The sequence below is a fragment of the Anas acuta genome, chromosome 11 (assembly GCF_963932015.1).
Source record: "Anas acuta chromosome 11, bAnaAcu1.1, whole genome shotgun sequence".
In the NCBI taxonomy this organism is placed as follows: Eukaryota; Metazoa; Chordata; class Aves; order Anseriformes; family Anatidae; genus Anas; species Anas acuta.
In genome coordinates, this window is record NC_088989.1 from 10,845,463 (window position 1) to 10,856,737 (window position 11,275).

Sequence of the window (11,275 nt, forward strand, 5' to 3'; positions counted from 1 at the left end):
CTAATTTTAGATCATTTAAGCTGAAAAACTGGCAGCAATTTCTTTCAGAGAGCTCAGTTAAGACTAATTTACCTTGAATCATGTACCGAACTCATCCTGCAGATCACAAAAATGTAAAACTATCATGCACTTAAAGGATAAAAAAATACTGTACTAGTTTCTGCAGGTTACAAAAAAATGCTTTTAGAAACTGTAATGCCAAGAGGACATGACTTGCATTTTCAGACTTATGAATGTTCTTCCAAAGTAATTAAAAATGACATGTCCTATTAAATCACTTATAACAGACTATAACAAAGCATATGATGCAGAGGTTTCTTGAAAAAGCCAATTATGCAGTACAGCTCTATACAAGGTCAAAGCTTCAAAGCAATTTTTAGATTTCATGAGTTACATATGCTTCAGAAAGGGAGTTTTTTCCCTAAAAAAAAAAAAAAAAAAAAAAAAAAACTGCAAAGGAAATGCACTGCAAATAAGATACAAGCTTCTGTGCTTCATTTTATCGTTCTTGTTCTCAGTTAAAAGCCCATTGTGTATCTTAGCTCTGGAATAAACATTCAGAAATGATCAAGAAGATCTTTTAATGGGATAGATTCCTCTTTATGCTTAACTTTTGCATAAGTAAAGCAGAGGTAATGATTGAATGAGGGATAGCATGCAGTTTTGGTATTGCATGTCTATTCCTACCAATGAACTCTTCTGCTAGAATTCAGATGCTAGACAAACCTCAAGTCTCTGCCATGTAGCTGCTTTATTATTCTTACAAGACTACAGATTCCAACATTATGTAACATACAAAACAAAGTTTGTTATCTCTGTTTAGCACAATTTTGTTTTGTTCTGCATATACTTAGTGAAAATGAACCTTAGAATTAGTCCTTGTGCAAACACACAAAATTATTTCCCATATTTGAAACAGTAGCAGTTTGAGAAAATTATTAAACTTTAAACATTTAATAAGCCCCGAAGTTAACCTTCACACAATAAGCATACATGATGGAGCATGGTAAGATCCTTCTCAGAAGGGACCTCCACCCTTTTGCCTTGGTGATAGTCTGATACCAAACACTTAGTGGGGTCAGAGCAAGAACAGCAGAAATAGCACCAAGATGTTCACCGCCTCGTGAACAGAGAATTATCAAGCAGGGGTATCTCCCAACTTCAGCACCAAATCTGACTGACAAAGTTGAAAAGAGGACCTTGTGTTAGCACTTTTATATTGCTACTGAGCAAGGAATGCCTGGCACCTCAACCATTTCTCCTTTAAAGCTGAAACTCACAAATACATTACATAAAACACAGTCCTTAAGGAATTGCCTTCAGTTCCTTCAATTCAACCAAATATTTCATCTCCTCACCAACACCTGTAAAACATCTGCATTGTGTCCACTGACGTAATCTCACTACCCCCCTTCAAAGATGAACAAAAATGAAGTATTTGGGTGGAAAAGGAGCTGTGTGACAGCCTTGATATGTCCATGACACATGCAACAAAGAGCTCTTTTTATTCCAGGGTTTTATCATTTTAAATGAAAATAACATCAAATCATAGATTATGATTAATTTACAAGGAAGATAAAGAATACTTCCATCTCCCATTATTTTGCTGAGAACACCCGTAGAGGACAGGCACATCAATAGGAGAAAGAAAGAACTAATTGCTGTAATGACAAAAAATTAGAAGGTGAAGTTGGCTTTTAGCCAGAGGGCTTTTTAAACCTGTAAAGAAGTTTAAAATAAATGCTACAGTCTTGGGCATTTTATTTATTTTTTAAACAATGAAAAATCTTGCTTTCTCTTGGTAACAATTGCAACACAATCAGAGATTCTTGACATTTTTTTCAGCACTTAATGTTGGTTTTGACAGTAACAACCAAATGTTCCTGCTCATTAGAAGAAAGTCTGGGCTGCCCGAAGTACAAGTTTACCAGGAACACTTCCCCTCAGACATCTGAGAGGCATAAGTTTATGGGAGAGATTGTAGGGAGATGACAGGCAATTAAAAACATTGACACCTTATTATAAGTAGGTGAGATAATAATTGAAATACACAAACACATCTCAGTTAGGGCATGCCAAGTTCAACTGTGGAACAGCCAAGTATCTTCACTGACTAAGCTTAGTAACTTGCTGTTGTCCCAGAAAATGAATCCTGGTGGTCCTTTCATCAAAACACTTTTGCAGGGTCAAATATTAATATATAAGGGTGAAGAATCTGACTTGCTTAGTAGCCAGAGTTGAAGGAGATATTCTAGCATCATCCATATTCATAAGAAGTTAATAACATACATCCTTTTGGTTTGAAGTATTTATAGACACAGGAGCTTTGCTTCTGAAAAAATCAAAGGAAAGACAAAATGACTAAGGAGCACCAACTTCAACACCTGCCCCTCTGCCCAGACCATCTTGAAATGCTGAAAGTTAATATCAAAGCTATAAGGTTAAAAAGAAGTAGTTAACAACTCAGTAAAAACTTTTGGATTACGGTGATTTAAAAAAAAATAAAATCTTATTTATTTATATCATCTAAGATGCTTGAAAAGGTTTTGATAGAGATGTCAGTTGACTGTTGTATTCCTACTGTGTTATAATTAGCATGTATACTACAGTGGAATATGTAAAAGAGCATTTTAAAAGCCTTCTTCATCCCCTTTCATAATGGCAATAGAGCTTGCTTCTATCTCTGTCAGTGATTTATACCATCTTCCCAAATTCCAGCAAATGACTCAGGGTACTCTGCTACATGCTGAAATGACAACATGAAGAATAGCTGTGGTGCATAAAAGTGTCTGAGAATTATTACTTGGCCTTTGAAACCAAATACCCTAATCATCAAGAGTCCAATCCATGAGTCTCAGAAAGCCATAAAACTATTTTAAACACTCATTCTACGCTTCAAAGTGTAACATCTCAGGAATTTCCAAGGCAAGTCCCTGAATTCCCTGAATATATGTTAACATTCACTTCCCAAAGACATAAAACTTGGTCATATTTTAATATATTTAAAACCCGGACATGTTTATGTGTCAAAAAAGATAGCTTTGGATTGAGTACTGTTTAATACGTTGTTTGAGACTCTCAGTGTAACATTGGATAGAAAAGGACTATTCTCCCACATTTAGCTGATTTGAAATCAGAATTGGTTTATGGCTTTTAGGACAGTCAGACAAAATTTCATCATGCTTTTCATTCACTTTTGCTGCCTTCTTTGTCCCCAGACTGTGGATGAGAAAAGCAGACCCTTCCTTCATCTCGTGTTACCCTTATTTTTTTCAACATGGTGAACTAAATACGTTCCACTGAAGTCTGAAGAACTATGTTGTGAGAAACCTTAGATGAGTCACCTGATAAAGCACTTACACCACTCTTCACCAGAGAAGTAATCCAAGTTTTCCCGCTTTTGTTCAGTTCGTTGGCCTCTGCTTTTGCAGAGATGCACATCTTTATCGTAAGACCAGAAGCAGAACAGACAGCATTTATCCATTTGCAATGAAAAAATATTCTCCATAACGAGTCTAATTCTGCACTCCATCAGGATTTTTAAGGATATTTCATTATTTTCAGAAGTGTTTCCACATGGTCCTCCTTTCTGTATCAGTTTGGGACTGTTACATATGTTAATTCAAACTTATTACTATTCTAATAGCCACTGAAAAATACCCTTGTAAATTTGCTTATGTATTTTGGCTTTGTACATGAAATTCATTTCAGTGCATCCAAACATATGGTTTGACAATGCACAGTTTGGAAACTGGGAAGACAGCAAACACCTGCTTTCCTTTGAGTGAGACTAAAAATAGCACCTGGTGTTATGATCTTGCAATCAAGTTAGACTGATTTATGAAATCCAGTCCCTCCACCCTTCCATGCCCTATGGCTCGAATGAGACCCACTGGATGAGATGAGGACATTCCTTTAGAATGTGTTCTGCAGTACACTCTCTGCATGGATTGCTGAATCTCTGAGAAGAAACAGCTTGGGAAAAAAGCCGATTTTTAAGGGCTATTTGATCTCACCTGAGAAAACAAGAAAAACAAAACAACAACTGAGGATGAAGTAAGGCTCTGTGCAATAATCTGTGCTTAGCCCACTGGCATGCTGATTTTAGTGTAACACGAATTAGTGATAAAGAGCATTAGACTATCATTTAGTTTTGTTCCCCCGGCAGGTAAGAACTCCTCAAATTAAAGGTTATAATCTTTCATGTTGTAATATTTAATGAATACATTTAAAGTATCATTATTCTAATAAAGGATGACTTCAGAAACCACAAGAATGAAAAAACAATTTACTTTAAGAATTATCTTGACATTTTAATATTTCACTTTGAAAATCATTAAGTTTTTAACTATATGTTACTATTTTTAGGGCTAGCCAGAAAAAAAAAAGTTTTAGGTCTTTAGAGTATTAACCATCTACTTACAGCATAGAAGCAATTAAAAAGCAGCAAGATGAGCATCCATAGTTTAGCTCACCCAGTCACCTCCATCAGAGGGAGCAGTGATGTGCATATCCATGATGCTGCCTTCAGTAATACCATGAAAAGGGCAACAATGCTGATCTTAGTCAGAGATGAAGATGGCCTCTCTCTACTGCATGTCTATTGCTCATTGCGTATTGCACAAAAGGCTTTAGAGGATAACCAGATTTCAATCAATTCTTTGCCTTTTTTCCCCTCCCTTTTATTTCCTTGAGCCATTAAATATCAGAAACAAAACAAACAAAGAACCAAACACACCCTAAAAATGATCCCAAGTAAAGCAACGTAACACATTTATAAGGCAATGCACAAGTGTGAGCAACTAATCCAGTTTATTTATGTTGGGTTTAGAGATGACAAATCTTTTTATCTCATTTTGTTACAAACAAAAATAATTAAAAATACATTAGTGGCAAAAAAAAATGCAGAAACCCATTGTTTTTGGAGAGCAGAGGAAAAAAACAAATACATAGGGAAGGTATGTAAAGTATGTTTAGGGAAAGTAAGAACTCACTTTCTCTTTAGAACTTTTAAATGTTGAGATGTATTAATTTCTCAATGTCTGACAAATAAAGCTGTCGTTCCTACTTTACTGGAAGAAAGTAATTCAAAGCTCAACAATCTTGCGCAATTTTTATGAGCAATCTATGCTTGCTATCACATGCCACTAGAATTAATTGCAAAGATGGTTCAATCGCTGATTACAAGTACCAGCTCTTGAAACACTGAAGCAATGCGCAAAAGCTGTGACACTAAATGCAACTGCTCTGCCCTACTAATACTATTTAGTGGACAGTAGCAGGACAAACAGGCAAAGCGCTGAGACAAAATCTAAAGTCAAAAGCATTAACTGCTTATTCGCACTTTATTTTAAAAAGAGCAATTTAAGACAGAAGTGCTAATTTAAGTGTATTCTGAGTATGCTCCCTCCCCTTTGCTGCAACACCAATAAAGTACAGCTATCTGGATTAAGCTTTTACATAATTTCATGTCTTATTTCCTTAGTTCCTCCCTCAGATCTCCCTTAGACCTTCAGATTTGCTCCTCAGGGACATAGTGTTTTCTGTATTGAAAGTCCACAAGAATTCAGGCCTATCTAAACAGTGTTGTAATACAAAGGTCTTCAACAGAGAACCACAATGTCTTAAAACAGTCCATAGCACAGGTTCTCTTTCTATTTTGCATATGTGCCTTACTGAATTTTATTTTTACCACTGAGCATAGCCAGTTTATGTTTTCAGGAACTAAAAGCAGCAAAAGACTTGCAAAAACAGCAAAAGACTTGAACAGGAACTGCACAACTAAATCCCAAATGACAACTGTTTATAAAGAGTATGAGTCCTTCTATATTTACACAACTAATCCTCTCTACCTTCTGTTCTATATATTCTAAAGACTTCACTGTATTCCCTCCCAAGTTGGATTTTTTTTATTGATTTATGTATTGCTATTAACCTCCTTGCTATTACCTCCTGTTCTCTGTCAGCTTTGCCTAATAAACTTCCTAACCACAATCCAAAGGCTAATAGGTGAAAAAAAATTGCTGCAGTTCAGCAGTGAAAAGATTAATTGTTTATTTCATGGTTAAGATTTGCATAAAATCATAGAATACAAGAAAACAAGTGCCAGTCAATAGCAGAGCACGTTTTATGACCAGGATTATTATACTAGAAAAAGTGAAGAAGGTAATACCATTCTTTATTAGTCTCCAAGCACTTGTTTATGTAGTCAATTGTCTTCTTAAATCTATCCCATTTTCATTTTGGGTGGTATGTGCTAGCTGCATGAAAGAGTATCAGGATCCCCCTCTTGTTAATCTTTCCTCTTTCATACTGGGATTGGCATAAAGAATTAGATGACTTTGGAGCCCAACATTTATGAACTCTAATCAGATCATTATTGAGCTTTTAAAACTCTTTGAACTGGGCTTTCCGCTCTTAAAAGTAGTCAAAAAACTATTTAGCATCCAAAACTTTACCACAATGAATACTATCCATACTTTATTGAAAATTCTACTTCCTCTCTTGAACAAAGTCAACACACTGCATAAACACGTACCCTTATTTAAGTATGATCTCCCCAGGAAGTTCATTGTTGCTTCTATAAAAGAGAATTAAGCAGTCAAACCCCAACATTTAACATTAATCTGATACACTAGCGAAATTCCAAACACACGTCAACAGAAGATTTTTCATTCTTAAGCTTATCTGCAAATATTTATCTATGACATTATTCTTTCAATTCCTCTGTTGATAATAGATCCCACAAACTGCCCCAGAGTCTTTAGGTCTTTCAAGTCACCTGTCAGAAGTACTAACATAGGGTTGAGTAGAAATGATAATTATTAGGCTTGGGTCCCAGAACAACCAGAGAGATCAGAGAAATAACATTTTTCCTTTTCTGATGGAACTGAATCACAGCACCTGTAACATTGTCACGGAGAACAAGGTCAGAACACATAACCAAACTTCAGCTTGCATGTAGAGAACAAATTATTCCATTACAGGTTTAGCCAGTAACATGATTATTAAATTTAAGTGCTACATTTAAGAGATAATCATAATGAAATAGGTTCACGCACCATTATGTAACATTTCTTGTTTCCTATAGGCCTCAAACACACTGGATGAGTATTGTGCTACATGCTAAGTTTATAGCAGCACAGAAAGTGGGAATATATATATATTATGGCCTTAAGTCACAAACCATTTTTTTTTCATAAGTTTGTTCTTTCCTTGCTATTTCTTTTAGTAACATCCCTAGCAACTGATTTGAGTTTTGTCTTCAAGTAAATGTGAAACTGATGAGAATGGACCTTTTTCTCTAGCTGATACCTCGCTTTCCCTTTTTGCTTACTTACTAGTTTGCCACAGGTTTATCTCCTTTGTGAAAAACCTTTGGAGATAATACATCAGTCTAAGACACCTTCAAAAGCTGTGTGCCCTATACTTCAGTAATAAGCACGAGACACCTGAAATACAAACTGAAGTTGCCCATATCTGAGACAACTGAAAATTTGTCTTCCTCAAGGCGGGCAACGTCAGACTTGCTTACTGTTGCAGAAAACCTGTCAAAAGTTGAATGTAGAAAGACATCCTGCACCTATTCCTTGTCTTGAGTGATACCCTCTCCCAGTCCCATATTTTGGATCTAGTTATACATCTTCCTCTGTATAAATCCCAACATGCGAACATCCATATAAATTCACCAGAAACTCAGCCTAGGTATTAGGCTACGCAACACCTTCAAAAGACTGTCTTGAACATCAGGTATATGTATGCTTATGCACGTGTTTTAAATTCTCCTAGTTTATAAGAATTTGAATAATACAAAAAGAGAAGTCTTTGAATTCAGTTTCTTGCAGAGCCCCCTAACAAGACCTAATGCAACTGCTGGTGATCAGCCAGACCTGCAAACAGATCCTGTCAATGACACTGCTCTTAACACATCTCATTTTATAACTTTAAAATGCTGTGCAAACACCAATCAATCCTCTCGGTGCTCTTGCAATATATGCTTATCCTCAGAGAGGTTAAGTAACCAAGTCACACCAGAGATGCAAGACCAGGAAGTTCTAACCTTTACTGCCACTGCCCCAATAAGCAAACCCAGAAGACGCGAACAATGTAAAGATGTGCGTTTCCTGTTGATTGAGGTCAGGATCAGTAAGGTTAACTTAATTTCTGGAGAAGACTGAACTAAATTACATGTAACACCTCAACAGCAGAATCCTAGGCTTCCTAAGTCAGCGACTCAACTCCTTTACTAAATAAGCTTGAAGGGAAGGGCCTGGTTCAGTGATGCTTCATCCAACGTGGGAGGCAGTTGGCTTCCTTCCCAAAACGACTTCTCCACCTCCATAGCCTAGCAGAGGCCTTGAATGTTATGGAGACACCATTCTGGCAATCAAGGAGCACCTTTAATCCACTTCAAGAGGAAAAATCCTTTTAAAACTCATCTCTCACCTGAGAGGAGGGAAGCATTCTCAAATGTAAAAAAAAAAATAACATTTAAGAGCAATAGAAATACAATCAGGAGATGACAACTGTAACTAAAAACATACCAAGTGACAGAGGAATGGGAAGAGAATCAGGGCTGTTTTGGAGGTGTTTGCTCCAAGGAAGATGTGGACACTCGTTTTGGGAATAGAGACAAGAAAGATCTCATATCTCATGGGGTAGATAATCTGTCAGGACAGAGGTGGAAAAAGCAGAGTTACTCAGGTTGTCGAAGTTCTGCCTGCAGAAGAATGGAACAGAGCATAGCAAGATCTTTGTTTCCCAGTCCGCTTACTTGCTGGTCTCACTGCCTACACCCAGAAGAGATGGGATGGACAGAGCAGATGCACTTCTTGGCAACAAAGCTGACTGGCATATCCCTAGCACAGGGTTTTACCACAGGTGGTAGAGGCTCTACCATGACTTTTCTTCCTGCTTAAGGTGGGGGAGAAGAAGGAAGATAGAGAAACTGGTGAAAAAATCCCCAAAACCAATCTTTCTCCCCCTACCAACCCTAATTTCTTTCTCTTCTGCCCAGCTTCTTGCCAGCATGGGCTCCGTCCCTGCCAATGCACAATTCTGGATCATGACTTCCACTCAATAACCATCCACAACGGTTCAGACCCCATCAGTGCTCTAAATCACCCTCCACCCACAAACTATGCAAGCCCAAGTCAGAGCATGTCAGAAGGAAGATTACACAAGGAAGTCTGTGCCAGGTTTCCAGGAGTCATTTTTACAAGGCAAGAAGGTGGTGAACCACGCCAGCATCTACCCACAACTCTCAGCCTCAGTTAAAATCAAAACAGCAACAACACTAAGTACTAAAAGGGAGTTTCTTGCCCAGGAACTCTTCTTAGTCAATTTAGGTATAATTTACACTGACCTACAGTTAGCAGACACACTACTCAGAACAGCAGAAACAAACAGGTCAAATTAAACACAAATGGGAACTGTTAGGACAACACAGTATGGAAAGGAGACAATTTCTTTGAAGACTGAATTCCTTGCAGTTTAAGGTGCACTGATTGTAAATCCTTATCAGACATTGCGAGCAGAACCTCCCTGCATGTTTTCCTATTCAGAAAAAAAAAACATTCTTTTCTTCCCTATCTAGGTACATCTGCTACAGGCACAAGCACAGCTTGTTTTGGTAATCTGATCTTTTCTCCCCTTGCAGAGCATCACCATACATGCACAAACATGATTTTGTCATATTTATTGGTCCAAAAGAAAGCACAAGTAGGCAACAGACCAGTCACATCAGCTCCGCAAAGTAAACAGCATTTTCCATCTTGCCTCCCAGTTAATAAGCAATCAGTGGTGCCTCCCAAACATCTTGTCATTATAACACTTCTGAGCACAGGATTGCTCCTGTTTTTGCTATGCAAAGAAATTATCTTAAAGGATGGTTGCTATTTTTAGAGGCAGCACTGGAAGTTGAGCAAGTCATCTCCAAATAGCAAGCTCATATACCTTAATGGAGGTGAAGATGTCTAATCCCACACTCAATATTCACTGTGTACTGTCAATTAAAAAAAGGTCTTTTAAGGAGTTCCTAAACTGCCTCTCCATTTACGTGAATTACAACCTTGAGAATAGATTACATAGTGCTGCAAGCCTCCAAAAAGAAGAGGATAGCTTGCTTCATTAGACCACCGATTATTTTTAATTAAAACATTTGACCTTTCCTTCCTCTGCCATTCCCAACTCCTAACGCATATCCAGGAATTCTTCTCTTGCCAGTAGTCAGTGGAGACTTAAAAGATTTAAGCACATAGGAACTCCAGTTTGTGGCTAAAAATATATATATATATATATATATATTTTAATATTTGAGATGTATTGAATAAAGGCAAAGCCCTCAAATCTTCATCAAAAGCCACTCCAAGGGGAATACTGAAACTCTGGAGCCTTAGATAGTGGAGTTAGACGGAAAGTCTTTAATGTCTTTTTCTGGCATTTCAAGGCTTATTACACACTTTTGTATCTGTCAACTTGCCCCCACAATTCTTGTGCAAACTAGCTGCTCTTGTGTTACTTAAGACAAATTATAGTGCTTAAAATACAATTAAAATTCATGCTATGTGGAAATCCATCTACTAATTTGATGATTAAGTGTTTTCCGTGTTTCCAATAACTGTAATCATAACCACTTCTAGACCTGGAAAGGATAAATGTCACCAATAAGTTAAAACACAGTTTTGCTGTTTATTCACTGTTTCAAGAGCTACAGTCCAGACACAGAATCCCATAATTATCGGTGACCCAGACAAACCATTACTTCAGCTAAGAGCAGATTCAGTAAGCAACTGAATATTTTTTAACTGTAGCCTATAAAAGGTTATTGGTATTTTAAGTATATGGAACAGCCCTTTAGAATTTGGTGAACATTTATGACAACAGAAATGTAAACAGACCATTTGGCCTTTGGTGTCACCATCTGAATGACTGCACTACTCAAACATACAAATGATTTGGAGGCAAATGAATTTCAGAACAAGGTATCTGTTAGCTTAAGGGAAAATTGCTTGAAAGCATTCTAAATCCAGTTAGAACTGCACTAATTAAGTTTCATTAAGTTTCACACTAGTTAAATTCCATCAAAGGAAGTTTGACAACAGAATACATAGGTAGATATTCATTTAAATGCTACTTACGTAGCTTAAAAAAAAATCAGAGGCTCTCCATGTAGTTTTCAGTGTCTATTGTTTTCACTAAAGCGAACAAATGCACACACAAAGTGCTAATGCTAACTACCTGCAGTTAATCAGGACCACTTAATCAGCTAGTGTAG